General features: G+C 38.3%; 1 protein-coding gene across 1 annotated transcript in view; it reads right to left on the minus strand.

Annotated features, from left to right (window-relative positions):
* The window catches only part of ZRANB3 (zinc finger RANBP2-type containing 3), a 284,417-nt gene that overhangs the window by 245,493 nt on the left and 11,606 nt on the right, over positions 1-27,318 (minus strand). The gene's annotated exons all lie outside the window — the stretch shown is intronic.

Genomic DNA, 27,318 nt, shown 5'->3' on the forward strand with positions numbered 1-27,318 from the left:
GTTACTTTACATTAAATATAGAGTTCACTTCAACCAAGGAAAAACTAAAGAGGTGAATAAGACACATTTGCAAATAAAAATATAATTTGTCTATAAATTTGCTGTTTTAAAAGTCAAAGGGGCAACCAAAAGCAATATGCGGGCCTTGTTTGGATCCTGATTTGAAAACCAGCAGAACAAAGACACTTTTGAGATAACTAGGAAAATCTGAATATGGAGCATATATTAAATATATTGAAGAATTACTTTTCATTTTATTAGCTGCAATAATGACATTGTGATATAATGTAAAAAAATATATTATTTGTTAGAGATGAAAAAATACTGAAGTATATGGGTAAGATATTATGTCGTAATTTTACCTTAAAATATGTTGGGGGGAAAGTACATTTGTAAGTAGGGAGAAGGGAACGGAATGACCAATAACGGGCAAAATGTTCAAAATTATTAAAGCTGCATGAAAATTACATGGGGGGGGTTCCTTATACAATTCTCTCTACTTATATATGCATTTGAACATTTCTGTAATAAAAATGCTTAAAGGGCAGTACTGCACTTTATTTTCTAGTACAAAACTTTAAGTAATCATGTTATAAAAGTCAGTTGAGAGATAACCTATAAATTCAATAACTAGTCAGCTCTCCGTACTTCTAATGACATAAAGCACTGTTTTAAATTCTTATAAACATATTTGCTTATAAATAATCGCTGTTTTTAATTAGTAACGATTTTAAATTCATTGTTAATTTTCATTTTATTCACTATGTCATATGGTATGTATATACACATATAGACTCGTATAGTTATTTATCTGTAACATGCAAATTACCCAAAATAAAACTTTAGAGGCAAAAGGTAATTAAAACCATTGCTGTCGAGTTGATTCTGACTCACAGCAATGCTATAGGATGAAGTAGAACTGCCACAGAGGGTTTCCAAGGCTATAATAATCTTTACAGAAGCAGACTGCCACATCTTTCTCCTATGGAGCAGCTGATGAGTTTCAATTGCTGGCCTCTCATTTAGCAGCCGAGCATTCAACCACTGTCCCACCAGGCTCCTTAAAAGAAGCGGAAAATCATATTTTATACTAACCCCCTGAAAGCAGTTTCCTGAAGTCTAATAAGTTGCACTGATTATCCTCCATTTGCTCCCTCCTATAAATCATTCCCTTGCTGCATGGCTACAAACAATTTGATCAATGGAGGTACCAACTGGAGATTAGGGGGTGGGACGAGACAAGGAGACCCCGGTAGAGGAAGGTCTGATAGTGGTTGTGACCCTCCAGAACTACAGGAACTGCTGCGGCCCCTCCACCATGGCTCCAGCATTCAATGGGCTCCTATAACACTATTTTCTCCCCTTCTTCCCTTAGGCCATGACTGCCTGCTATTTATTGCTAGTCTCTTAGTGGCTCAACCTAACTGTTGGTTCCCTTAACCTCACTCACACCAAAAATCTTGTAAATTGAACCATCTGAGTAAAATTCTGTTTCCTTCCAGAATTGACTAATAAAGGAACAGTAGAAAACAGAACATTAACACTTCAGGCAGGAGTATATATATGTGTTAGGTAGGTAACACTTCAGGCTGGAGTGTATATATGCATGTCTTAGTTATCTAGTGCTGCTGTAACAGAAATACCAAAAGTAGATGGCTTTAACAAACACACGTTTATTCTCTCACAGTCTAGAAGGCAAGAAGTCTAAATTCAGTACATCAGCTCCAGGGGAAGGCTTTCTCTCTCTGTTGGCTCTAGGGAAGGTCTTTGTCATCAATCTTCCCCTGGTCTAGGAGCTTCTCAGTGCAGGGTCCAAAGGACGCACTATTCTGCTGGCTCTTGTTTCTTGGTGGTATGAGGTCTCCCCTTCCCCTCCCATTCCTCCGAATCCGTCTCTCTTATATCTCAAAAGAGATTGACTTAAGACACAACCTAATCTTGTAGATTGAGTCCTGTCTCATTAACATAACTGCCTCTAATCCTGCCTCATTAACATCATAGAGGCAGGATTTACAACACACAGGAACATCCTATCAGATGACAAAAAAGATGGACAATCACACAATACTGGGAATCATGGCTGTCATGGATTGAACCGTGTCCCCCAAAAATATGTGTCAACTTGGTTAGGCCATGATTCCCAGTATTACGTGGTTGTCCTCAATTTTATGATTTTCCTATGTGTTATACATCATAATCTCTGCCTGCGGTTAAAGAGGATTAGGGTGGGATTGTAACATCCTTACTAAGGTCACATCCCTGACTCAATGTAAAGGGAGTTTCCCTGGGGTGTAGCCTGCACCACCTTTTATCTTATAAGAGATAAAAGGAAAGAGAAGCAAGCAGAGAGTTGGGGACCTCATACCACCAAGAAAGCAGCCCCGGGAGCGAAGCGCAACCTTTGGACCTGAAGTTCCTGAGCTGAGATACTCCCAGACGAAGGGAAGATTGATGACAAGGACCTTCCTCCAGAGCTGACACAGAAAGCCTTCCCCTGGAGCTGATGCCCTGAATTTGCACTTCTAGCCTACTATACTGTGAGAGAATAAACTTCTGTTTGCTGAAGCCATCCACTTGTGGTATTTCTGTTATAGCAGCGCTAGATGACCAAGACAATAGCCTAGCCAAGTTGACACGCATTTTTGGGGGACACAATTCAATGCATAACATGTGTTAGGTAGGTAACACCTCAGGCTGTAGAGTATATATGTGGTGAGGTAGGTAATACCTCAGGCTGGAGAGTATACATGTGGTGAGGTAGGTAACACCTCAGGCTGGAGAGTATATATGTGGTAAGGGAGGGAGGGAGAGAGGGGAAGGTAGGCAGATAGGTAGATAGATAGACAGACCAATCGAATGATCTATATAGATAGATACATCTATAGCTATCTATGTAGATAGATACATCTATATCTACCTATGTAGATAGATATCCATCTCTATCTACCTACTGACCTACCTACCTATCTATCTAAAAACAAAAATGAAAAACCCAAAACTGTTGCCATCTAGTTGATTCCAACTCATGGAGACCCTTTGTGTTACAAAGTGGAACTGCTCCATAGGGTTTTCTTGGTGGTAATTTTTACAAACGCATATCACCAGGGCTTTCTTCTGCGGCAGCACAGGGTGAGTTCAAATTATCAACCTTTAGGTTAGTACTCGAGCACAACCCATTTGCATTACTCAGGGACAGACATATATATTTCAATTTTATTAAAAATTTACTTTGCTTTCTTTTAGATAAAGTAGCTGAAATATAAATGGTATATATATATATTTAAAAGCAAAGTTCAGTTAATATTTTTAGTAAACTTTTTTTGAAGTATAACGAACACACAGAAACAGCACAAATATTAAGTGTATATATAGCTCAATGAATTTTCATAAAGCAAATACAACCATGTAACCAGGACCCAGATCAAGAAACAATATTATCAGCACACCCAGAAGTTTGACTCTAGCCTCCTTCCATTCACAATTTCCCCCACTGAAAGGTGGCCACCGCCTGACTTCTAACGCCATAGATTAATGTATAATGTATATTAGTATATTATATATACCACTGTCATTGAGTCGATTCCAACTCATAGTGACCCCATAGGGTTTCCGAGGCTGTAATCTCTATGGAAGCAGACTGCCACGTCTTTCTCCCAGGGAGCTGCTGGTAGTTTTGAACCGCCAACCTTTCAGTTAGCAGTCCACTGCTTTAACCACTGTGCCACCAGGGATCCTTATATTATATATACTTTATATAAATGGTTGTGTAAAAATTAATATTTTATATAAATGAACATATATAATTAATGTATGTACTCTTTTTTATCTGGCTTTTTTTACTCAGCAGTATGTCTGTAAGATTCTGTTACAGTAGCTATAGTTTGGTCATTCTCATTGTTTTCCGACTTCTGGGCAATATGGCGCTTTAGACAGAAGCACCACGCCATCCCTCCACAGCAAAGACCCAAAAAACTATGTTAAACAGAGACAAATGTCAATCCTGGAACCATAAGCATCAAATGAAGAGATAAAGAACCCAGCCAAGCACCAAATGGAATAAGAAACTGACAGAGAACAGAGAGCAAGGAGAGTTATGAGCGGAGGTCCCCTATCAGCTAACGCAGCACAGATTCATCACGTTGGGCTCCTGTCAGATATCGGCGAACAGGGAGTATGGGAAAGCAGCTTCATGGAGCTCCCAGCAGGAGATATAACAACTGGTAACTGACAATATATGCTTCCCCACCTCCACCCTTCTTCACCCCCAATCGGCCTCCTCTGCTTCCTGCGGCCACAGTCTCTTGGCCAGGAGGCACTAGCTTCAGCCCTGTGCTTCTTGGACTGCACCCATCCACATTGGCTGGCTACCTGAGTGCCATTTGTTTGTTGCTGGTGTTGCTTTTTTCCACTTCTTTTGGTTTCTTCCATATCTCTCACCACCTCCCCCTCCTTTCTCTCAAATACCTGGTTCCGTGTGCCATCTTTGCTTCTTCTTGAAAGGCTGTGAAACGTCACTTGACTGTGGAACTGCTTCCCAGCCTGCGCCACTATGCTGGTGGGTTCCCTGGGGCTTTTTGTTTTGTTTTTATTTGTTCTGTTCTATTTTGTTTGTCTTCCTTTTCTTTTCTTGGCTTAGGAGCCCCTTCTAGCCAAGCTGTACTGCTCAGTTTGGGAGCTACTTCCCCAGTCTGCACAGCTACGTGGTGGGATCCCTGAGCGCTTTGCTTTTCTTTTTCTAATTTTTATTTATTTATTTATTTTCTTTTACCCTTTTTCTTTTTTTATTTTTCCTTTTTGTTTTTCTTCATTTCTTGGTTGCTCATCTCTCCACTCCAACGACAAGCTCCCTTAGCACTCTTCTTTTGTTGTTGTTTGTTTTTGGCACCTGTTTCTCTCTCCTCTCTCTCCTCTTTCCCATACCCATCTTAGCTCCACACATCACAGTCTGCCCCCTCCTTACCGCCTACCTGCACCATGCGCTGAACATCACACCCCCAAGCAGTACAGGCACAGCCTACCGGAACCTGCCTTGCACTGATTCCCAGCCCGCCCTATCGGCCCTAGTACGTGCCACAAACAATCCATCCCAGAACTCCCCTTCAGCTGGACCTGCCCTGCTATACCATAGCTGAGCAACTGACCCTGCCCATTGGACAAGGAGGTGAAAAGTATTGTGTCCACAGACAAGCAAACAACAAAGAACGCACGGCCTGCCTGCTCAGACATAACCAAACAAAACAAAAAAGCAGGGCGAAACAAACAAATCTACAATCAATAAACAAGGAAAATAACTACTGAATATCCCGAAGACAGCAGACAATATCAAAACTTAAAAAAAAAAACAGGACAACATGGTTCCAGTAGGCATCCAAAATAAAGACACCAGATGACTTTCCAGTAGAAGAAAATGCACTAGAACTACCTGATAAGGAATTCATATCTCTAATATTCAGAGTCATCCAAGAGTTCAAGGAAAAAGCAGACAAAAATGTAAAGTTTTCCACTGTGTAAATATATCTCAATTTATTTTCTATTGTAAGGTCCCTGGGTGGGACAAATTGTTTGCTCTCAGCTACTAACCTAAAGTTTGGCAGTTCGAACCCACTCAACGGTGTCACAGAAGAAAGGCCTGGTGATTTGCTTCCATAGAGATTACAGACAAAATCCTATGGAGCAGTTCTACTTTGCAACATACAGGGTCACTCTGAGTTGGAACTGACTCCATGGAAACAGGTTCGCTTGTTTTCTATTCTACTGTTGATGTATATTTTGGTTTTAGCTATCATGAATAGCACTGCCATAAGCATTCTTTTGGTGAACAAATAAATGGACTTCTGCAGCTATATACCTAGGGATAGGATTACTGAGTCACAAAATATGCATATGTTCAGCTATAACAGACACTGCCAAAGAGTCTTCCAAGGTAGTTTTGCCAATTTCTTCTCTTAACAGTAGTATAAGATGGGTTACAGTTGTTTCATATCCTTGCTGGTGTTGCTTTTTAAAAATTTACCCATTCTGGTGGGTGTGTAATGGTATTATAAAAATGGCGTGGGGGCAGCGTCTGACCTCCTTTAACTTCACAAGAAGGAAGGAGAATCAAGATTAACAGCCCAAGGCTGACTCCTATGAGGCAAAGATCAGACATGCTTCCTCTCTCCACCATCTTTACCAATTTTGACACCAACTGTCCCTCCCACGGCAAGCTCTGCTTCTCTACTGGGTTCAATAATTCACTGCAGTGGACACACAGAACTCACAGACAATACTGACAATTATGGGGTTTATCAGGGAAGTAAGAGGTTACAATTCAGGTTCAGGAACGCTCAGGATACAGTTCTTTCATCAGAACAGTCTCTTCCCAGCCCAAGCACGCCTCTCTCTGGCCCTTGGCCTCTTCCCTGCTCTGGCAAGTATTACAAAGCTCTTTTTAGCTCTGCTGATAAGTGTCCAGAGGCATCCCACTCGGCCAGGAAGGCTGGGCCCAAAGGCACTTAGCTTTCTTATTCTGTGGGCTGGGAAGCCCACTGTGCCATATCCTACTGGTCTCTCCTGCCGCCGTTTCTCTGCCACCACTTCCTGCTGTCTTCAGTGTTAGAGCTGTCTCCTGGGTCCAGAAGCTTCTCAGCACAGGGATCCCAGGTCCAAAGGACCCATTCTCCACTCCTGGCTATTCTTCCTTGGTGATGAGGGGATCATCTCTCTGCTCTGGAATTAGCTTTCTTTTAAGGCTAAATTGACCAGTCCCCTTGGTGAGCCATTAACCGCCCTATCTGCACAATCCTACCCAATCACTTGGTTGGGAGTTACAAGACCATGGCTAGAAAGGCTAACACAAAAGCAATCCATTGCACTGCAGGTATTATAATTTTACTCCTAGATATATACCCAACAGAAATTAGTTTATCTATGTTCATCAATGCACACTTCATGTTATTCCTCAAATTCACAGGCTGAGGAACTGTAGGAGAGTACTTAAGATAAAAAGTCTGATAAACTAGGAGGTTTCTCTAAACTGAAAGCAGAATAGTGACAACCGAAAATTAACATAGGAAAAATGGTGGAGTAAGCATCTCCAAATGCACATCTCACCAAAAAAACATCAAAAAACAAGCAGAAATTATTAGAAACAACTTTGTCAGAACTCTGGAATATAGTCACCAGTTTACAGCCACCAAGCAAAGGCTGAATCAAAAATAAGAAAACTTCCAACAAATGGTATTGGGACAACTGCATTTCCATATGCAGAAGAATGAATTGATTCCTACTTTATATATAAAATTTTTAACTTCAAATGGGCCAATGACCTAAATGTAAGAACTAAAACCATAAAACTCCTAGAAGAAAACAAAGGAGTAAATCTTCAGTACCTTGTATTTGGCAATGGATTCTTAACTACAACACCAAAAGCACAAGCAACAAAAGATGAAATAGGTAAGTTGAACTTCATCAAAATTAAAATTTGTGCATCAAAGGACATTATTAAGAAAGTGAAGAGACAACCTACAGAATGGGAGAAAAATATCTGGAAATTGTGTATCTGATAAGGGCTTAATATCCAGAATATAAAAAGAATTCCTACAACTCAACAACTAAAATACAACCCAATTAAAAAATGGTCAAAGGATTTAAATATACATTTCTCCAAAGAAGATATACAAATGGCCAAAGAACACATGAAAAGATGCTCAGCATCATTAGTCACTAGGGAAACACAAATCAACAGCACAATGAGACACCACTTCATCTCCACCAGGAAGGCACTGATCAGAAAAACAAAAAACAAGTGTTGGCAAGGATGTGGAGAAATCGGAATCCTCACCCATCGCTGGTATTGTAAAATGGTGCAGATGCTGTGGAAAACAGCTTGGCAGTTCCTCAAAAAGTTAAACATAGAATTACCATATGACCCAGCAATTCTACTCCTTGGTATATACCGAAAAGTCTTGAAGCCAAGGACTCAAAACACATACTTGTACACCAATGTTCACTGCAGCATTATTCACGATAGCCAAAGGTGGAAACAATCCAAGTGTACATAAACAGATGAACAGACAAACAAAATGCGGTAGATACATATAATGGAATATTATTCACCCACAGAGAGTAAAGAAGTTCTGATACATGCTACAACATAGATGAACCTTGAAAACATGGTAAATGAAATAAGTCAGATGCAAAAGGACAAATATTGTATGATACCACTTTGTTTTATATATATATATTTCCCACAATGGAATTAAAAAATTGAAAAAAAAAATAAGAAAATAAAAGGGAAAAAGAAAAAGGCAACTTAAAAATGGCAGTAAAGCTTTAGGGTATTTTTACTTGCCCTTGACCCATCCCCACTGCAGCTTAACAGCAGTCTTACAGATAGCAGCTTGCAATCCCAGTGTAGTAGGACCCTGGTCCCTACCTCTGAAGGGAGCAGAACAGACCTTATTTGCAAATTATTGTGTTTATGAGTTCTAATCTGTCTAGAGACTACCAGAGGACTGACGCAAGGCATTTGTCTCTGTTTTGCCTAACTCTGAACTCATTCAGGGTGGAAAAGTGGTGGACACTGTTCAAAAACATTATAAGGCTGAATGAAAAATCCACAGCTGCATGTGGCAAAGATTAAGTTGAAACGTACAGTAGACCATATAAAGCCTGGGCGGAAAAGCTAGGAAGAGAGTTTCTTCGGGAAATTAGGGCATTTAAAGGCACTCATGTACACTGGAAATTTAGAAAGTCACATGCATGCCCAGGATAGGATGCATGCTCATAGAAGACCTGACAATACCGTGAACTTCGCCTCTGACTGATCTCTATGCTCAGTGCAAACAGCAAATTAAGGCTAAGGTAGAACTGTAAATGGACTAAGTGAGAAGAAGTGCCCCAGCACAGAGAGCCAATCTGTAAAGACTTGGAGAGGTGCTTTATTTTATTTTTTTTAAAGCTCCAGGGATTCAAAGGAAATCTCTGCCAAAACATGAGGTGGACGTAAGCTAAAGTAACCATACAGGACAAGAAATACAACCTTTACAAAACTAGTTTGGAAAAGTCACTAAACAAATGGATGACTGCAGCCTTCAATAATCAAGATAAATAAACTCCAGGGAAAAGTAAAAAACTGATTTCCAGTTACCATGTTATAATACCCAAATCTCCAGTTTTCAGTAAGAAAATCACAAAGAACACAAAGAAACATGAATTATGGCCCATTAAAAGGAAACAAAAATTAATTGACAGAAACTGTCCCAGATGAAGCCCAGACATCAGAATTACTAGGCAAAAACTTTAAATCAACTGTCTGAAATATGGACAAAGGAGTAAAAGGAAACCATGGACAAAGAATTAAAAGGAACCTGAAAAATGATGTATGAACAAATTGAGAATATCAATAAAAAGATAGAAATTATTAAAAAAAAAAAAGAAAGAAAGAAATGCTGGAGCTGGGAAGTACAATAACTGAAATGAAAATTAACACACAAAAAGCTTGCAGAGACTTAAGTTCATATATTACAATGTACACCTATTAAAGTATACATCACTAACATTTCTTGACACTGGCAGCCAAATCTCTGAGGGATACACAATATTCCCTCTCTCTACATACTCTTATACAGTCCTCATGGCTTGGAGAAGGGAAAAACTGGCATTATTCTACATCTCAAATTAATATGTTTAGAATGTCAATATATTGGGTTTCGTATGAACTAGATGACTCAGGCTATATGAAATTAATAAATAAATTCTTATGAATTATTTCTCCTGGTTTTTTTATACCCATATTTCAGGGTTCATTCATATTTTCAACTATCCTCCACTTATTAACTTGAGATAATCGGCATGGTTATCTATGACCTTACATAAAATAATTTAACAAACAATCTTCTTGTAGCTAAACCACAAGGTGTTACAATATTTGTTGTTCAGTGTTGCAAAAATTCAATCTACATTCAGCCAAACAAGTAATGATTATAACAATAGAAAGCAGTCTACTTAAATGGGTAATAAAACAGAAAACTTCAATTTCAAAAGAAAAAAAAAAGGAATTAGGTTGTCATCAAATGATACCTTTAAAGTATGCAAATCATTAGCAAAATCTTCTCTCATCCTTTTTGCAAAAGCCTTAAATACCACAAAGTCCTCTCTTCCTCCTGCAGACAGCATAATTACTACAAATTGTTCTGCCAGAATTTCCACAAGAAATGAAATACAGTTTACTTCAGAGCACCATCTACACAAAAAGCATTAACTAATAATTATGGTAACTCACTGCACAGTGACAGTGTACAATGATAAGTCTAATAATTCACTCAGTGACAGGCTTCTTACATCTCATCAAACGTGAATAAATAAATGATAATAGCAAACCTTGTTCCACTATATACCATAAATTTCATGTATTAGTAAGCTTATCAACTATATATACCATGTATATTCACAGATACACATATTCAGACATAAATACACGTAAAGAATAATAAATACCTAAGTAACTTATCCAAGAATCAGCTTAGTGGAGCGGATTCAAAGATTTAATGCATAGTTACTTATCATCTTTGAAAAATCTAGAAGACATCTAAAAATCTCAAATGACAAATAAGAGTATGGGTTACCAAAAGCATTAAATATTAAAACAAAAGTTGAAGGACTATGCCTAGAAAGAACACTTTAGACTAATACATTTCAGGGAAGCAAGACAAAACAGCAGGACACAGTCAGAAAGTGAGGGAGACACCTGGGTTGCAAAGTCAAGAGTCTTTTCTTGGAAACAACAATAGAACAACCCAAGAGAATAGGCAGAGTGGCCGACAGAGTATCCCTGTGCCTGGGCTTTCTGCAAGGAGAAGTAGGGGAGGCAAGGCTCAATGAGAAACCCCAAATGGAGGAAGCAGTCAGAGCAAGGTGGGTGTAAGAGACACCGCACTATTAGCTACCCTGCAGTGTCAATTTGTTTTGATCAGGCAAGATAACCAAAAGAAATCAATTACATACAAAAATAATGCATAAAAACAGTAAGTGCTAGTCTAGAACATTGTTCTAGTTCCTCACCTAGATGATCCTTCTGCAAACAGCAGGCTCAGGAAAAATAGTCCTTATTGAATGATGAACAGTAATTTTTAAAAAATCGATGTTACAAATAAAAAAAAAGGAAAAGAAAAGGAAAATCCAATGGAAGAAAACACCAGAAAAGAAGTTAGCATGAAGCAGACGAAAACTGTAGTAAAATATTTTGCCATGAATTTAGGCTTAAACAATTATCTCTATAACACAAGATCTATAAAGCACAGATACAGGAGCTCAAGAAAGCCATGGCAAGAAATGAAAAAAAAAAAAAGGAAATATAAACTGACAGGTTAGAAAAGTAAAAGAAAAATGAAGACCAAATAGAATCAGCACAAGAGAGAACAGGCACTACTGAAAACAGAGTACACATAGGACAGGATTGAAAAGAAAGTTTTCAGTGGGAATGAAGAAAGATCAAAACAACCTTAGAGAAAAAAATAATTTAAGGAAGGGAAAGTCAGGAAAAAAACAAAAAAAAAAAACATGAGATAGACAACAGGCCAAAGTGAATCAACAAATATATGCATGTTTGGTATCTTCAAAGAAGAAAACCAAAACAAAAGAACTTAAAAACTGTTTTCAAAATAATTCAAAGTTTACAGAAATTTAAAAACAAAAAACTACACATTAAAAAGATATACCAGATATAGGAAGAAGAGACAATAAGGGTCAACACCAAGACATAATTAAGTATTACCGTCATCCAGCATTGGTGGTTCACTGGTAGAATTCTCGCCTGCCACGTGGAAAGCCCGGGTTTGATTCTTAGCAAATGCAACGCTTTTACTTTCTTAAAAACCCTGGTGGCATAGTGATTTAGAGTTCGGCTGCTAACCAAAAGGTTGGCAGTTTGAATCTACCAGGTGCTCCTTGGAAACTCTATGGGGCAGTTCTACTCTGTCCCACAGGATTGCTATGAATCGGAATTGACTCAACTGCAATGGGTTATTGTTGTTGTTGTTGTTTTTAGGGGAGGTAGACTGCTGAAATAAAGAACACTTTAGGTAATTAGACAAAAAAATCAATCACTGATAAGGAGAAAAAAAAAAATAGGCGGTCCTCAGACTTGTCTACAGTCAACAGTGGAGCAATGCCTACAAAACTTGCCAGAAAAGAAAGTGCGGCCAAGGAACTTCTTGCCCAGCCACCTTGTCATCATAGTATAAAGTCAGTAAAAAGACATTTTTAAAATGTAAGAAGTTGGGGAAGAGAGTTCCCATTAGCCCTTCTAAAAAACTGTAAGAGGATAACTTCAATCAAAGTACTCTAAACAGACACAAAATGAATTTGATGGCAGCAATGACACTACTTAGCTGTTTAAACAATCTGGTTACAGAAGAGAACGTAATGGCTATTGACAATGATAACACAGAAATACATACCTAACACAAGGTAAAAAAGGAAAAAGGGCAAACGAACATTTAAAGTTGATAAAGTAATACACGTATAATTATTTTTAAAGGTACAAAGGCAAAAATTTAACCAATTAATGCCATGTTCTAAGACAGAAGGAAAGAAACGGGAAAAAACGAAATACATCAATGTCACTGTACATAATAGAAAACAAACAAACAAGAAACAAAAAACACTACCTAATAAAATAGAGTACCAAGTATATTTATACAAAGTTATACTTATTAAGATAAGGAATGGATTCAAATGGCAAACCTTTCAAATTACTAAAAATGCATACTAAACAAAAACAAAAGGATCTTACACTGAAAAAATTTTTAGGAAACCAGAACCCATAACAAATAATATAATGACAGAATTAAGACCACATACAGTTAGGACGTCCATGAATGCAACTGAGCTTAACATTACTGCTCAAGAGAAAAGACTCAAATTGGACCACAGAGTATAACCCAATTTTGGAACTAAACAGTTTATCTACAAGATGGTGGAGTAGTCAGACGCTTCCGGTGGACCCTCTTACAACGAAGACCCGAAAAAACAAGTGAACATATTATATATAGCAATCTGGGAGCCCTGAACATCAAAGGCAGAGTTGAGGAACTGGACTGAGAGGCACGAGGAGGGAGAGACGGTTCGAAAGCAGCGAGGAGTTGCCAGACCTGACCCGGTGAGAACCTGAGCCCTTTAGACCTGATCAGCTTGGGGGTGAGTGGTGAGGCAGGCAAGCTACAGTGCTCGGGAGACGCCTTTTCCAAACTGAGAGACCCAGCGTCAGAGAGTCTACACGGCCACCTAGAACCAGTAAGAAGGAGCCCTGGATCAGCAAAAGATAAGTACTTGCATACGGCCCAATGCGTGGATAAAAACACACCCCTTAAGGAAAAACTTCTCTCCCATTTACCTTCCCACACCCTGCTCTGCAGGGGTCCTGGACCAGCTTCAGCAATTGCTGAGTTCCCTGGGCCACAAGAAGGATCCATCACACACCCGGAGCCATTCTCCCTGCCTTAGAGAGTGAACAAATTAACAAACAGGGGAAAAAATAAACTGCCGGCTCCCCTAAGTCAGGAAGCAGGGTAGGCACAGCTCCTTTGCCGAGGCACAGGCATAAGGGATCCATGGACCTTGACTGCCTTTCCTCCTGCAGAGACTTGTGTGGGCCCATCTCAACAGCGTAGGCCCTCATTACCACAGTACAACAGGGTATATACCAGAAGTCTAATTTCAACTGTTTCAGCTGTGAAGTGGCAGCTTCTTGACATTTGACATTGCTCTGCCCATTAAGCAGGGTCTTCACCTACCCACATCAGGGGCCTGAGAACTGGTGGCTCTACCCACACCAACTAGCTACCTGCAAGAGGGGTGCATGAATAAGAGGTGCCCCCCAGGCCTTACAGCCAACAGCACTGGGTGCTCATAGTACGACTGCAAAACCCACCCATCTACACGCTCTAGGGAACAGGGACGCACCTTCCTCGACGCTCAGGGGCTGCTGTCAGCTACCTGCCTTGCTCAGAGTGTGTCCCCTGCTGCACCCAGATGCCTGTGCCTACACCAATCACCCATGCCTGTCTAGGACTGTAAGTGAGAGCCTACACCACACACTTGGTGCCTATCTACCTGGGCCCCTGAGCTGATTCCATACAGGAGGAGTGGGCAGACTCCTGAGCTCACATACCTAGTAATAGATCTAACCACCTGGTGACAGGACATTGGACCTTAAAAGGTGCCAATAATCAAACTAGCTCATATGAACAGCCTATTTAGGCATATCAAAACGAAACAAAAAGCTAGGACACAGTAAGCAAACATAAAATAAATAAATATAATAACTTATTGATGGCTCGGCAACAACAGTCAATATCAAAGTACATAAAAAGGCAATCCATGATGGCTTCAGCAAGCTCACAAAATAAAGAATATAGAAACACAGAAATACATACCTAACACAAGGTAAAAAAGGAAAAAGGGCAAAAGAACATTTAAAGTTGATAAAGTTGATAAAGTTGAAATTACCAGAGACAGAATAAAAAAGATTAATATACAGAAGTCTTCAAGAAATTAGGAAGGAAATTAAGCAAAATGCAGAACACGCAACAGAGGAAATTAATAAGATGAGAGAAGAGAATAATGACAAATTTAGCGGGCTACAAGAATCCATAGAGAGACAGCAATCAGAAATCCAGAAGATTAACAAAAAAATTTCAGAATTAGACAACACAATAGAAAGTCATAGAGCAGAATTGAGGCAATGGAACTCAGAATTAGTGAGATTGAAGATAAAGCATTTGATACCAACTTATGTGAGGAAAAATCAGATAAAAGAATTAAAAAAAAGTGAAGAAACCCTAAGAAATATGTGGGACTCTATCAAGAGGAATAACCTACAAGTGATTGGAGTACCAGAACAAGGGAGAATAACAGAACATACAAAGAGAATTATTGAAGATTTGTTGGCGGATAATTTCCCTGATATCATGAAAGATGACAAGATATCTATCCAAGATGTTCATTGAACACCACGTAAGGTAGGTCCCAAAAGAAACTCACCAAGACGTATTACAATCAAACTTGCCAAAACAAAAGATAGAGAATTTTAAGAGAGGCAAGGAATAAACGAAAAGTCATCTACAAAGGACAGTCAATAAGAATAAGCTTGGACTACTCAGCAGAAACCATGCAGGCAAGAAGGCAATGGGATGACATATATAAAGTCTTGAAGGAAAAAAACTGCCAGCCAAGAATTATATATCCAGCAAAACTCTCTCTCAAATATGCTGGTGAAATTAGGGCATTTCCAGATAAACAGACGTTTAGGGAATCTGCAAAAACCAAACCGAAATTGCAAGAAATACTACAGGGAATCCTTCAGTTAGAAAATTAGTAACATCAGATAACAACCCAAGACAAGAACACAGGACAGAGCAACCAGACATCAACCCAGATAGGGAAGTCACAAAAATAAATCAAAGCTAAAACACTGACAATAGGGAAACAGATGTCAATATGTAAAAGATGACAACATTAAAACAAAAAAGAGGGACTTAAAAAATGTAGACATAGATTTTTCATATGGAGAGGAAGTCAAGGTGATATAAACAAAAAAAATACTGGTATAAACTTAGGAAAATAGGGGTAAATATTAAGGTACCCACAAAGGAAAGTAACAATCCTACAAGCCAAAATAAAAAACTAGAAAAATAAAAAGAGTCAGCAAACACAAGATCAACAACAATAAAAAAGATGAAAAGAAAATACATAAAGAAAAATGATTCAGCACAGAAAATTAAGTGGAACAAAGAAACTGTGAACAACACACAAAACAAAACATCAAAATGACAGCATTGAACTCATACCTATCAATAATTAAAGAGACATAGAGTGGTAGATTGGATAAAAAAAACACAATCCGTCTATACGCTGCCTACAAGAGACGCACCTTAAAGACACAAATTAAAACTCGAAGGACGGGAAAAAAATGTATTAAGCAAACAACACTCAAAAAAGAGCAGGAGTGGCAATATTAATCTCTGACTTTGAAGTAAAATCGACCACAAAGGATAAGGAAGGACATTATACAATGATTAAAGGGTCAATACACTGGGAAGACATAACTATAATAAATATTTATGCACACAATGACAGGGCTCCAAAATACATAAAACAAACTCTAACAGCAATGAAAAGAGAGATAGCTCAACAATAGTAGTAGGAGACTTCAACACACTACTTTTGGTGAAGGACAGAACATCCTGAAAGAAGCTCAACAAAGACACGGAAGATGTAAACGCTACAATCAACCAACTTGATCTCACAGACGTATACCCAACACTCCATACAACAGCAGACAAGTATACTTTCTTTTCCAACACACATGGAATATTCTCCAGAATACACCACATATTAGGCCATAAAGCAAGCCTTAACAAAATCCAAAGCACTGAAATATTACAAAGCATATTTTCTGACCCTAAAGCCATAAAAGTAGAAATCAACAACACAAAAAGCGAGGAAAAGGAATCAAACACATGGAAACTGAACAACACCTTGCTCAAAAACTACTGGGTTATAGAAGAAATTAAGGATGGAATAAAAAAATTCATAGAATCAAAGGAAAATGAAACCACCTGCAACCAGAACCTTTGGGACACGGCAAAAGCAGTGCTCAGAGGTCAGTTTATAGCAATAAATGCACACATCCAAAAAGAAGAAAGGGCCATAATCAAAACATGAACGCTACAACTGGAACAAGTAGAAAGAAAGCAGCAAAAGAAGGCCTCAGGCGGCAGAAGAAAGGAAACAATAAGAAATAGAGCAGAATTAAATGAAATAGAGAACAGAAAAACAATTGAAAGAGTTAACAAGACCAAAAGCTGGTTCTTTGAATAGATGAACAAAATTGATAGACTATTGGCCAAACTGACACAAGAAAAACAGCAGAGGAAGCAAATTACCATATAAAAAATGAGACGGGTGATATTACAACAAACCCAACTGAAATGAAAAGAATCATAAAAAAATACTATGAAAAACTGTACTCTAACAAATTTGAAAAGCTAGAGGAAATGGACAAATTTCTAGAAACTCACTACCTACTTAAACTAACACAAACAGAGGTAGAACAACTAAATAAACCCATGACAAAAGAAGAGATTGAAAATGTAATTTAAAAACTCACAACAAAAAAAAAAGCCCTGGCCTGGACGGCTTCACTGGAGAATTCTACCAAACATTCAGAGAAGAGTTAAAACCACTACTACTAAAGGTATTTCAGAGCATAGAAAAGGATGGAATACTCCAAACTCATTCAATGAAGCCAGCATAACCCTGATGCCAAAACCAGGTAAAGACACCACAAAAAAAGAAAATTACAGACCAATATCCCTCATAAACACCGACGAAAAAATCCTCAACAAAGTCCTAGCCAATAGAATTCAGCCACATATCAAAAAAATAATTCACCATGATCAAGTGGGATTTATACCAGGTATACAGGGATGGTTCACCATTAGAAAAACAATCAATGTAATCCATCACATAAATAAAACAAAAGACAAGAACCACATGATCTTCTCAATCAACGCAGGAAAGGCATTTGACAAAGTCCAACACCCACTGATGATCAAAACGCTCAACAAAATAGGAATAGAAGGGAAATTCCTCAATATAATTAAGGGCATTTATACAAAGCCAACAGCCAACATCATCCTAAATGTAGAGACTATAAAAGCATTCCCCTTGAGAATGGGAACCAGACAAGGATGCCCTTTATCACCACTCTTATTCAACATTGGGCTGGAGGTCCTAGCCAGAGCAATTAGGCTAGAAAAAGAAATAAAGGGATCCAAATTAGTAGGGAGAAGTCAAAGTATCTCTATTTGCAGATGATATGATCTTATACACAGAAAACCCCAAAGAATCCACAAGAAAACTACTGGAGCTAATAGAAGATTTCAGCAGTTTCAGGATACAAGATAAACATACAAAAATCAGTTGGATTCGTTTACACCAACAAAGAGAACCTCGAAGAGGAAATCACCAAATCAATACCATTTACAACAGCCTCCAAGAAGATAAAATATTTACGAATAAATCTAACCAGAGACGTAAAAGACCTATACAAAGAAAACTACAAGACACTACTGCAAGAAACCAAAAGAGACCTGCATAAGTGGAAAAATATACTTTGCTCATGGATAGGTAGACTCAACATTGCGAAAGTACCAATTCTACCCGAAGCGATCGACGTATAAAATGCAATCCTGATCCAAATTCCACCAGCATTTTTTAATGAGATGGAGAAACAATTCACCAACTTCATATGGAAAGGGAAGAGGCCCCGAATAAGTAAAGCATTACTGAAGAAGAAGAACAAGTGGGAGGCCTCACACTACCTGATTTTAGAACCTATCATATCATGACGGTAGTCAAAACAGCCTGGTACAGGTACAACAACAGATACATAGACCCATGGAGCAGAGTTGAGAATCCAGACATAAATTCATCCACCTATGAGCAGCTGATACTTGACAAAGACCCAAAGCCCGTTAACTGGGGAAAAGACAGTCTCTTTAACAAATGGTGCTGGCATAACTGTATATCCATCTGCAAAAAACTGAAACAAGGCCCATACCTCACACCATGCACAAAAACTAACTCAAAATGGATCAAAGACTTAAATACAAAATTGAAAACGATAAAGATAATGGAAGAAAAACTAGGAACAACTCTAGGAGGCCTCATACATGGCATAAACACAATATGAACCGTAAGTAACAATGCACAAGCACCAGCAGACAGACTAGATAACTGGGAGTTTCTAAAAATCAAACACTTATGCTCAACAAAAGACTTCATCAAGAGAGAAAAAAGACAACCTACAGACTGGGAGAAAATTTTTGGCTACGACAAATCTGATCAGTGTCTAATCTCTAAAGTCAAAAGATACTGCAAAACCTAAACAACAAAAAGACAAATAACACAATTAAAAAATGAGCAAAGGATATGAATAGGCACTTAGCCAAAGAAGATATTCAGGTGGCTAACAGACACATGAAGAAATACTCACTATCCTTAGCCATTAGAGAAATGCAGATCAAAACTACAATGAGATATCATTTCACCCCAACAAGGCTGGCATTAATCCAAAAAACACAAAATAATAAATGCTGGAGATGTTGTGGAGAGACTGGAAAACTTATACATTGTTAGTGGAAATGTAAAACAGTACAACCGATGAAGCCAGGAAACATCTTGTAACATGGAGGAATCTGGAGGTCATCGTGCTGAGTGAATTTAGCCAGTCACGATAGGACAAATATTGTATAAGACCACTATTATAAGAACTCAAGAAAAGGTTTAAACACAGAAGAAAACATTCTATGATGGTTACGAGGGTGGGAGGGAAGGTGAGGGTTATTTACTAACTAGATAGTAGATAAGAATTATCTTAGGTGAAGGGAAGGACAGCACACACTACAGGGGAAGTCGGCACAACTGGACTAAACCAAAGCTAAGAAGTTTGCTGAATACAATCAAACACTTTGATGGACACAGTAGCAGGGGTAGGGATCTGGTGACCATGCTTTCAGGGGACATCTAGGTCAACTGGCACAACAAAGCTTATTAAGAAAATGTTCTGCACCCTACTTTGTGGAGTGGCATCTGGGGTCTGAAAAGCTTGCAAGCAGCCATCTAAGATGCATCAATTGGTCCCAACCACGTGGAGTAAAGGAGGATGAAGAACACCAAAGACACAAGGAAAATATTAGCCGAAGAGACAGAAAGGGCCACATAAACCAGAGACTTCACCACCCTGAGACCAGAAGAACTAGATGGTGTCTGGCTACCACCAATGATCGCCCTGACAGGGAACACAACTGAGAGTACCTGATGGAGCAGGGGAAAGCTGGGGTGCAGAACCCAAATTCTAGTAAGAAGACGAGACTTAACGGTCTGACTGAGACTGGAGGAACCACAGAAAGCGTGGTCTCTGGATTCTCTATCAGCCAAGAACTAAAACAATTCCCAAGGCCAACTCTTCAGACAAGGATTGGACTGGACTGTGGGACATAAAGTGATACTCGTGAGGAGTGTGCCTCTTAGCTCAAGTAGATACAAGAGATTAAATGGGCAGCTTCTGTCTGGAGATGAGATGGGAAGGCAGAGAGGGTTAGGAGCTGGTTGAATGGACATGGGAAGTCAGGGGTGGAAAGAAGGAGGATGCTGTCACAGTAAGGGGAGAGTAACTAGGGTCACATAACAATGTATGTATAAATGTTTGTACGGGAGACTAACTTGAAATGTAAACTTCATTTAAAGTATAACAATAAAAAAAATTAAATTAAATAAAAAGTTCATCCAAACTTTTATTCGTAACAGTTCCAAACTAGAAACAACTCCAATGTCCATCAACAGTGAATGAACAAAATAATTACGCTATATTCAGAGATAAAAACAACTTAGATGAATATCAAAAACATTATGCTGACTGAGAAAAGTCAGACTCATATAAACTGCAGGATTCTATTTGTAACAAGTTCTAAAATAGGAAATACTAAGCTATGCTACATAATGGATTATAATACACTGAATACAATAGGAATCCATCAATCCATATTGAGGATGGATGGATGGATAGAAGATAGATACACAGACAGAGACATAGACATAGGCAGATAGATAAAGGTATTTATGAGGAAGAAAGGAAGGTTCTTCCTTACAGTCAAGTGTCAACTGATAAATCACCATTTTACAACCATTGTGTCAAAAACTGGATTGAGAAGGAATCATCAGTGGATGCTAAATATAGGAGGGGAGGTTCAATAAGGAGTAGGATGTTTGCATGTGTCAATCTGTCTCCTTACATTTGTTGTTTATTAAACAGTCAACAGTTGTGAGGAGAAAAGAGTGATAACACAGTGAAGAAACTTTGTCCAGTGATCAAATTAACATCACTAGTGAGGGGCTACAGAAACAGTGTGCCTTCCAAAGTAATACCTGAGTGAGAACTACGGAAACTTGACGTTATTTATGTACTAATCCAGGATGGAAAACATAATCTGAATCTTATCATGAGGAAACTGGCCTACATTCTTCAAAAATGTCAATTTCATTTAAAGCTGAGGAAGTGTCCCAGATTAAAGAAAACGGAAGAGATATCATTAAATAAAATACATGATCCTGGACTGAATCTTATGAAAAAGGAGAAAAATGCTATAAATGACCCTGGGAATAATAAAACATGGAGAAATTAAATTATTGTATAAAAGTTGCATTTCCCAAATTTAATAACTGTATTGTGGCTGTGTAACAGAATATCTTTGTTCTTAAAAAATATATACTGAAGTATTTAGGATAAAAGGGAATGTAGGGTAAACTACTCTCAAACATGTATGCATATGTGTCTGTGTGTCTGTGTGTGTGTGTGTGTGTGTGTGTGTGTGTGTGTGTGTGTGCTGTTTGCAAGTGAAGCAGGCAACAATAATAAAGTAAATGTGACAAAATGTTACATATGAGAGTTTTTTCCATACTCTTCTTGCAACTTTTCTGTAAGTTTAAAATACACTCTGTTGATATAAATCAGACCAGTAGTTGCCTAAATTAGTAGGATAGTGCTGGTCGGGCCTATTCTGGGTGACAGAAGTATTCAATATCTAGACTGAAATATTCAAAAACACAGATGTATATAACCCATTTAACTGTACATCTAAAACTGGTATATTTTATTAAGTGTAAATTATAGCTAATTTTTTTAAAGGCTAATAAGGAAAATCAAGTCTTAAGATGTGATAAAAATTAATGATCAAAACTTATTATCATAAATCTGCCTGCAAATGAGTTTGAGGTTTTTAAATTTATACTACCTGTGTTACCTGGGAAACCCCAAACCAAGAACTTAATTTTGCAAATGCTCCCTTAAAACTTTCATCCTCCATTAAGTTCTCTCAGGATCCCCACGGACTAAGATCACTTCAAATTTTAAAAAATTAGCAAATACAGTGGGAAATAAACCAAGATGAATAAAAAAAAGAGCAAAATTAGCCTCAAAAGGCTGTCAGATATATAAAATAAGTATGTTCCAAACATTTACAGGAAGACAGACAACCCAGTAGAAAATGAACAAAACTTGAAAAGGCACTTAAAATAAAGATGTCCAAATAGCTAAAAAGTATATGAAATGGTGTTAAAATTCATTTGTCATCAGATAAATGCAAATTAAAACCTCAATATATACCACTACATACCTACCAGAATATCTAAAATGGAAAAAAATAAAAATAAAGGGAGAGAAAATATGAAGTGTTAGTGAGGATGCGGTGCAACTGGAACTCTTTCACACTGTTGATACACACATAAGTTGGTACAACTGCTTTGGAAAATATCTGGCAGTATCTACTAAAGCTGAATCTATGTACACCTTATGATCCAACAATTTCTCTCTTTAGTATACTGTATACACAACAGAAATGTGTATATATGTTTGCCAAAAGACTTGTAAAGAATGTTCATAGCACTGTCGTTCGTAAGAGCTCCAAACTAGAAGCAACTCAATGCTCATCAACAGTAGAATGAATATTGATATATTCATACAATGGAATTTTATATAGCACTGAGAGTGAACCAACTACAACTACATGCAACAACATGGACTGATTTCACAATAATGTTGAGTGAAAGAAGCCAGACACGAGTATATAGTGTATGATTAAAATTATACAGGTGAACAGTCAAAAAAAATCTAGACCATTAGAAGTTAGGAGTAGCTTGCTACCTTTGAGGAGTAGGGAAGCATTAGTGATTAGGAGGGAGCAATACAGAGGCTTCTGCAGTGCTGTTAATGTTTTATTTCTTGATCTTGGTGATGGTTATACCATGAAAAATCATTAAGCTGTACACTGATTATCTGCACAACCGAATGTCAGTTAAACAGCAAATTAGACTGGTTGAATCATGACCCATAAGAAAGATCTTTTAAAAATACCCATAATTTACCATTTAAGGATGCATCAATTGTTCCCAACCACCTGGAGTAAAGGAGAATGAAGAACATCAAAGACACAAGGAAAGTATTAGCCCAAGAGACAGAAAGGTCCACATAAACCAGAGACTTCATCAGCCTGAGACCAGAAGCACTAGATGGTGCCTGGCTACCACCAATGATCGCCCTGACAGGGAACACAACAGAGAGTACCTGATGGAGCAGGGGAAAGGTGGGGTGCAGAACTCAAATTCTAGTAAGAAGACGAGACTTAATGGTCTGACTGAGACTGGAGGTACCCCGGAAAGCATGGCCCCTGGATTCTCTATCAGCCCAGAACTAAAACAATTTCTGAGGCCAACTCTTCAGAGAGGGATTGGACTGGACTGTGGGACATAAAGTAATACTTGTGAGGAGTGTGCCTCTTAGCTCAATTAGATACAAGAGACTAAACAGGCAGCTCTGTCCGGAGGTGAGATGGGAAGGCAGCGAGGGTTGGGAGCTGGTTGAATGGACATGGGGAATCAGGGGTGGAAAGGAGGAGTGTGCTGTCCCAGTATAGGGAGAGCAATTAGGGTCACATAACAATGTATGTATAAATTTTTGTATGGGAGAGTAACTTGAAATGTAAACTTCATTTAAACTACAACAATAAACAAACAAAAAGAATAGTCATAATTTAGTATAGATACAGAGAGAAAATATGAGACACTAACAAAGCATAGGGCATCGTAAAAAGGTCAAGTATAAGTCTATTGGAAATTATAGAAGATGACAATAAAGAGAATGAGGAAGAAGCAATATCTGAAGAGATGAGAGCTAAAAATTTTTCAGAATTCAAGACACAAATCTCAGATAAAAATTGCACCATAATCCCAAACAGTACAAATAAAACCATTCTGAACTGTAATGAAACTAAAGAACTCAAAGACAAGCAGAAAATCTTAAGATCATTTACAGATAAAAGACAGATGACCTACAAAGCAAAAAGAATTGGACTGATTCCTTTTATTTATTTATTTTCTAACCCACAGAAAAGCCAACAGGAATAAACACAATAGGCGATACCGGTCACCCAGATTCACTGTGAACATCTCAGAACACCTATTCAGAGTGTCTCTAAACATATACCCAACTTTCCCTTTTGGGAAAATGTCAAAAGTAAGCTGCAGATATCACGATCCTTTGCCCCAAAATTGTTTATCATGAATCTCTTAAGAACAAGGACATCTTCTATTCCAACACACCCTTAACTCATCTAAGATAATCAATACTAATTCAATAACATTGTCCAAATACAGTCCATGCCAAAATGTTCCCAGTTGTCCCAAAAATGTTTCCTGGAGCTTTTCTTTTTACTGATCCAGGATCTAATTAAGATTCATGCATAATATTCAGATGTTCTATCTCTCAGGTCTCTCTCAATTTAGAATATTCCCACCACTTCTTTCAGTTTTTCATGACTTGAAATTCTTTGAAGAATGTCCTATAAAAATGTCCCACATTCTGGATTGGTTTGACTATTTGACTATTTCCTTATGACTACCAGATCAAATATTTCCAGTAAGAACACTGCTTAGGTAACACCACATACTTCCTGTGCATACATCAGGAGGCACGTTATGTCAGGTGGTCACAATATAGTGATGTCAAGCTTGACTGCTTTCTAATTTTTCTGTTTGCAATCAATAAGTCATCTGTTGAGTGATATTTTGAGATTCAAAAGCACACTTATTAATGGCAACAATGGAAGCCAGAGACAGTAGAATAGAACCGTCAAAATGCTAAGGAAGAAAAAAGACTATCAGAGTTGCATTGCCAGCTAAAGTATACTTTAATAAGGGCAAAACACGATATAACCTGAAATTATTATTTCATGGTCCACTTAAAAAATAAATATAAATGGGAAACCAATACAAGATTGCCAATTTTTATTGGTGATAAAAATTTTTAGCTACTAACATCATGTTTTCATAAATGAAAGGACAATTCTAACCCAAGACAGCAGGGATGATCCAAGATCAAAATAAATGGAAGTTCTTTAAACTGAATGAATTTAGTATTACAAAGAACTCACTCACTCCTTTTTCCCCATTTGACTACATACTTGTTATTTCCTGATTTTGCTACTAACATTCATATTTTGTTAGGGTTGGTCAACAATCCAAGGATAAATGTTTGGAAATCACTAAGATCAGCAAACGAAAAGGAAGAAGGTACTTTACCTAAGCATTAGTGAGGAACTCAGTCTTCTTTAGTATCTGTGGTTATAAGCATTATAATGGCCATTTTATAGTTGATTAATCTGACATTTGAATTGTTAAAGAAGCCTGCCCAACATCACAGAAATAGCAAGTGGAAGAGCTCAGATTTTAAACAAGGGGTGTCCGACTCTAAAGAGTATCTTCTCTTTACTCTGCTACACTGCCATCTTAACACCTGAAGACACAGTATAAAAAGAAGCTGACAAAGATTGTGATCAATAACTTCAGAAATCTAAGGTCCGCTGACAATGTGAATATAGAATGGGAGAGTACAACTGGTCTGTTATGTGGTACCTTGGCTAGGCTATGATTCTCAGTGATTTGGCAGACACCTTCCATTTTGTGATCTGATGTGAGCAGCCAATTAACTGAAAGGGGAGTTTCCTTGGGGCGGGGGGGCCTGCCTTCAGTATATAAATGGATGTTCTGGCAAAGCTCACTCCCTCTCGACCCTGCACTCTTCTCATCGCCTGACCTCTGGTTCTTGGGACATAAGCCTGTGGAAGTCTTCAGCCTGCCACCTGACCTGCAGATTTTGGATACGCCAAACCCTGCAACCTCATGAGCCAGCAGAGGCCTCTAGCCTGCCGCCTGACCTGCAGATTTTGGATACGCCAAACCCTGCAACCTCATGAGCCAGCAGAGGCCTCTAGCCTGCCGCCTGACCTGCAGATTTTGGGCTCGTCAGCCCCTGCAACCACATGAGCCAGCAGAGGCCTCCAGCCTGCTGCCTGACCTGCAGATCTTGGATTCGCCAGAACCTACAACTTGGTGAGCCAACAGAGGCCTCCAGCCTGCCACCTGACTCACAAATTTGAGACTTGCCAGCCTCCTCAATTGCATGAGCCATTTCCTTGCAGTAAATCTCTCTACATATACTTATATATATGCTTCACTGATTTTGCTTCTCTAGAGAACCCACACTAAGACATGGTCTAACTCTATAAAAGCAAAAATGACGACAACAAAAATCATGTCCAGGCTGTAAAGATTGGGAAGATGCAAGTGTAAAGTGAAAAGCAACAGATATATACACTCGTGTATAAATAAATACCTGTAAACACAAGTGTATATGACAGGAACAAACTATTGATACATGAAACAACACAGATGAATCTCAAACATATTACACTGAGTGAAAGAAGTCTTACAAAAACAGTACATACTATGATTCCATGTATATGAGTTCCAGAACATACAAAACAAATCTATGGTTTAAAAAACATCAGATCAATGGTTGATTGTGAGGGTGGGAGTTGATTTGCATTTGTCAAGATTTCTGCATTTCATTAATCTAAAATCATCAGAAAATAAAACTGTAAATATGAATTCTGGTTCATCATATTCATACTGATGTAATTAGGGAGAAGTATAATAATGTCTAAGGAGCCCTGGTGGCACGGTGATTAAGCGCTTGGCTGATAACCAAAAGGCTGGTGGTTCAAACCCACCAGCCAGCTGCTCCGCTGCAGAAAGATGTGGCAGTCTGCTTCCGTAAAGATTACAGTCTTGGAAACCCTATGGGGCAGTTCTACTCTGTCCTGTGGGGTTACTATGAGTCAGAATCGACTCAATGGCAATGGGCTTGGTTTGGTTTGGTTTATAAAAATGTCTACAATTGACTTTGAGATAAATGAAAAAAACAAGGTGGATTGATGTGATGGGTGGATAGATGGATGGCTAAATGGATAAATAAGTGATAAAGTAAGCATAATCAAATGTTAAAACTATGGGTAGTGGGTCTACAAGTGTTCACTGTAACAGTCTTTCAACTACGTTGTATGTTTAAAATTTTTCTGTAATAAAATATTGGAGGAAAGTGTATGATACATTGGACTAGGAAACTATGTAACCAAGATGTAATGCTATCCTTATAAATACAGAAAACCACGTAATGGCTCAGTTTGATAGAAGAGATCATACAGCTATTATGAAGTTTGAAAAAAAGCAAACAAATATAAATGCAGTGGAAACAGCAAGGCAACCCAGAGGCTGCTATCAAAAGTGGGATGAATGCAGTGGAGATTAGTCATACGTAAAAGCAACACATTGTAGAAAACTGTCAATGTATGAGAAGCTGAACAGATCTAGTGACCAAAA

The sequence above is a fragment of the Trichechus manatus genome, unplaced genomic scaffold (genome assembly GCF_000243295.1).
Source record: "Trichechus manatus latirostris isolate Lorelei unplaced genomic scaffold, TriManLat1.0 scaffold00033, whole genome shotgun sequence".
Taxonomy (NCBI): domain Eukaryota; kingdom Metazoa; phylum Chordata; class Mammalia; order Sirenia; family Trichechidae; genus Trichechus; species Trichechus manatus.